The following is a 4,944-nucleotide window of genomic DNA, read 5'->3' on the forward strand; positions in this document are numbered from 1 at the left end:
CAGCCGGCCCTTGGTTTGTGATTTCTTCATTGACTCCATTTCAGTTTTCAAATCTTGAACTGTTTTTATTACCTGTTTGATTGTTTTTTCTTGGTTTCCCAGAATTTCATTTACGGATTTACTCATTTCTTCAAACGTTTTGGTATATTTCTTTTCCATTTCTTTACTTATTTCCTCAATCTTTTTGTTATCCTTATCTTCCATTTCTTTACGGCAGATTTTCACCTCCTGTTTAAGTTCCTCTATTATTTTCATAAAGAAGCACTTAGAGTCGATTTCTTCTATTTCTTCTGGAGTAGGGTATTCAATTCTTCTAGTTTCGAGCTCCCTGGATTCTGGAGATGTCATGTCGCCTTTCAGGTTGTTGGAGGAATTCTTGCATTGGCGCCTACCCATCTCCTACACTCTGGATGAAACTTCTCAGCACTTTCTTGATAGAACTCCTCAACACTCTCTGGGTAGGACTTCACAGCACTCTCTGGATAGAGCTCCTCAGCCCTCTTTGGGAAGAGCTCCTCAGCAGTGCAACAGGGCTAGCTGGTCTTCCCAGGACCCGGGCGACAAAGGGCCCGCAGCAGTGGGGGGAGGGGAGGGGTACCTTGGAACACCTAAGACCCTGCTGCAGAAGCTGAGGGGGGAAGGGCTGTGCTCTCTTCCCAGACAGGCAGGCTGCCCAGGCCAGCACCCACTACCCTCTCTGGGAAGAGCTCCTCAGCAGTGCAACAGGGCTAGCTGGTCTTCCCAGGACCCGGGAGACAAAGGGCCCGCCGTAGGAATTCTTGCATTGGTGCCTGCCCTACCCATCCTTCAAATGCAGCCAGGAGAGTCTTGGCATCTTGGTCTAAACTTTGTTGTGACTGACTCTGAGTGGATCTCCTCAGTGCAGGAGAAGGAACTGTTCCTGGGCCCAGAACCTCCCAGACAATAGGGCAGGCAAAGGGAGGTGGTCAGGGATGTGTGAATAAAGAAGTCCCTGCATCAAGAGCTAAAGTGGCCCAATGTTCCTTTCACAGAATAACTTTATGTATTTAACCTGGGTCTAGATCAGGAGACACAATAGAGAAAGCCTGCAGTCAGTAGTGCTATGATCTTGGGCAAGTGTTTTTGTGTGCAGCCACCTGACTCATGGCTTGAGTGTAAAAGGAGAGATATGACTGTCATTCTGGCTTCTTTGCCATTCTGTGCACATTTTTATTACTCAAGTGGAGGATAGGCATACTGCCTCCTCTCATTGACCTACTCTGACAGAGAGCAGGTTTCCCAACAGAGGGGAATTGCCTCTGAGCAGCAAGAATGCATCTCTGAGACAGATACACTGAGCTGTAGAGAATATTTTGCTAATTGTCCTACTATTGTCTTATGACAAAATTACATTTACGCATCCAAACCTATTTAGCACTCTCTTCATCACCTGCAACAAAGTACTTCCAGAAAAGAGTCTTAGCCTCATGTCCTCTCCTTCTTTTCCTTGTAGGCACTCATGGTGGAAGCAATGACTTCATATGTAATTTAAAGAGTTGAGTTCTTCCATCTCAGAGATAGGATAAGTATGAAGCCCAAACACAGAACAATAGCCACAAGACAGTGGGCCAGGAGTGCTGTGGCCAACCGCACTAGGTCTAAAGACATGTTGAAGATGCCTCTGAGTATGACAGGTAGGCCAACACTCCAGAAGAGGGATGGCTCACCTCTCCAGAAGTAAAAACCGGTCAGGCCTTTTAAGACCATGGAGAATATTGTTGGCCACAGAATTTCTCATGGATGGAAGGAAGGCAATGAACAGTCACCCAATGGGATGCCATCATTCTAGATCAACTGCCTACAAACCCCTCTGTCTATTTGTTGAAGTATGATGGGATTGATTGTGTCTACAGACTGGAGCTTCACAATGATAAAAGGATTTTAAACCTTAGGATACTGCCTAATAAAATGGCATTTCCTCAGGTGACAAACACTCATTTGCAAATATCACAGTTGGCAAAGCAGTGAAACATATATTTGAGGGCACAAACAGCTCTAAGGATGAGTGAAGAGGGATGGTCCTAGAGGAAGTGCCGAACATGAAGACCTGGTTCTATGCTACCTACAAGAAAGATCTGGTCTTGTACATTTATGACCTCCTGAAGGACTACATTCAAGGCAAACTCCACATCATATCAGGCTCTATGGATGAGTCGAGTGGGGTGGACCCAGATGAGGTGCCAACCATTACAACCATGTTCTACATTTCAAACAAGAAAGATACTGTCCTGTACCTTTACCACCATCTACACTGAAGTCAACCTCCACATCATGCCAGAGTGTCCTCCAGAAGAGGAAGCAGGCATGGATGTCTTGACAGGAAAATGTGTGCAGTACAATAAAGGAGACAGAACCCAAAAGACAGGCAAAATCATTTACAAAGTTCCCACTAAATCTTCTGTGTATTTCATCAAGTTTGATAATGACTTCCATATCTACGTCTATGATTTGGTGAAGATCTGTTAAAGTGAAATTCACAAACTGTGGAGAGGTAGACATAAAATTGTGTTGGGAGGAATGCTTTGTTATTTATTTTCGGAGATACCTTAGGTCCTCTAATAACCATGATATCTTTTCCAATGAAATTTGTCTTGGTCTAAAAATAAAAAGTTTTGAACATGGTGTGTTGTTTGGTAAATGATGGGTTTTTTTCAGAACAGGACTTTGATGGTCTGGTCTCCTGGGAGAGGAAGGGACTGGAGATGAGGGGTGGGAAAGAGGAGAAGATGGCTGATTAGGAAGCATAGGAGATGTGCCAAAAAGAGGTAGGAACTCGGGGAGGGGTAAAGTTTGAGGGAGTAGCATGATATAGGGTTAACTGTGACAGATAGCAGCATTAGGCTTTGGGACTTAAGAGTAAACAGAACAGACTGATCAGGAAAGGACATAAATGTGGACTCGGAATCAAAGAAAATCAGGTTTTTTTTTAATTAATGGTTTAATTTGTAACAGCTGTAAGTCCCTGTGTGTGGTTCTCCACTGGAGCACGTTGAGGAACAAGGAGCAATATGCTTAGAGAAAAGCGTCTCCTTCTAGAGGCTCCTTCATAAAGAATTGACCTCATGTTACCTACATCCTCATGGCGGGATTCTATCTGCTACCTGCTTTCTTAAGCCAGGATTCTGTCTGCCACCTATTTACTCATGCCAGGCTCCTTTCTGCCACTTACTTACTCATGCCATGACATGGTCTAGCATTTGTCTTACACATGCTGTCCAACCCCTGTGAGTTCATTTGTACATCTGCCCTGCTGTGTATTGAAAATATTTTTCCCTTGTCCTAGCCCATGTTTTCTGAGATTTGTGCTATGAAACTGGTGAACAGACTCACCCACAGTGAGTTACAGGCTAAACATGTATAACTTGATGCCTGCTGGTGTGTGGCATGCACACATACAATATATGCAAAGAGCTGTATAATATCAGTTAACTGAAGAATCTCTGTTGATGGTGGAGAGTAGCAAAGACCCTACACACACATCCAACACTGCAATACCTGTAAGGTATTGATTCCTGGCTTCCATCATGCCAGGACCCTGACCTTCTGTAACTGGCAATTTTTGGTTCTCCATCTTCACAAACTCAGTTAAAAGGTTGGTGATGTCAAACTCAGTCAGGGTTCAGCACATAGGTCTGCTAACCCACGTCAGGTGACTCAGATACAAAGTGGGTGAGAATTTGATCAAAGGCATGCTGGTATGCCCTTGTACCTTCTTCTCCTCATCCTCATCATTGTCACTCTCCTGAGTGCTTCTGGAGCACAAAGAATGTGTATCCTGTCAGGTGAGTACATTCTTTTCAGTGTGTACAGACGGTCCAGTATGTACAGACTATCCATTGTTTACAGACTGTCCAGTCTACACAGACTGTTCAGTATGTACAGACTGTCCAGTGTGTACACAATGTCCATTGTGTGCATTTTGTCGAGGGTGTACATTCTGTTCAGTGTTTACATTCTGTCCAGTGTGTAAAGTCTATCCAGTGTGTACAGACTGTACATTGTGTACACACTTTCCATTGTGTACATTTTGTCCAGGGTTTACATTCTGTCCAGTGTGTACATTCTGCCCAGTGTGCACAGTCTGTCTAATGGGTAGAGACTGACCAGTATGTACAGACTGTCCAGTGTGTACATTCTGTCTCGTGTGTACATTCTGTCCATTGGGCACAGACTATCCATTGTATATAGACTGTCTGGTGTGTACAGACTGTCCAGTGTGTACAGACTGTAAAGTGAGTACATTCTTTCCAGTGTTTACAGACTCTTCAGTGTGTACAGACTGTATAGTGTGTACATTCCTTCCAGTGTGTACATTCTGTCCACTGTGCACATTCTGGCCAGTTTTTACATTCTGTCCAGTGTGTACAGACTGTCTTGACTATACAGACTGTCCAGTATGTACAGACGGTCCAGTGTTTACTCACTGTACAGTGATTACATTCCTTCCAGTGTGTATAGACTGTCTAGTGCTTACAGACTGTCCAGTATGTACATTCTGTCCAGTGTGTACATTCTGTCCAGTGTATAATTACTTTCCAGTGTATACAGACTGTCCAGTGTGTACAGACTGTCCATTGTGTATAGACATTTCAGTGTGTACAGACTGTTCAGTGTTTATAGACTCTCCCTGTGTACAGATTTTCCAATGTGTACATTCTGACAAGTGTGTACATTCTGTCCATTTTGTATACTCTGTCCAGTGTGTATAGACTGTCAAGTGTGTAGGGAGGCTCAGTCTGCTGCTCCAATGTGGGTCTCTGTCTGTATCGCCATCCATCGTCCAATGAAGGTTCCCTCTGGACTTGCCTTCTTTGCTCACATTCTCTTTCCTTCTGCTTCTCCTTTGGACCTAGGGAGTTAAGTCCAGTGTTCCAATGTGGGTCTCTATCTCTATCCGCATCCATCGCCAGATGAAGGTTCTAT

General features: G+C 44.1%; 1 pseudogene; it reads left to right on the forward strand.

Moving 5' to 3' along the window:
- The first annotated feature begins 1,530 nt into the window (after nt 1-1,530).
- On the forward strand, nt 1,531-2,507 carry LOC148117525 (spindlin-2-like; annotated as a pseudogene).
- Nucleotides 2,508-4,944: the final 2,437 nt, after the last annotated feature.

This window comes from Myodes glareolus, chromosome X (assembly GCF_982192425.1).
Source record: "Myodes glareolus chromosome X, mMyoGla1.1, whole genome shotgun sequence".
NCBI lineage: Eukaryota > Metazoa > Chordata > Mammalia > Rodentia > Cricetidae > Myodes > Myodes glareolus.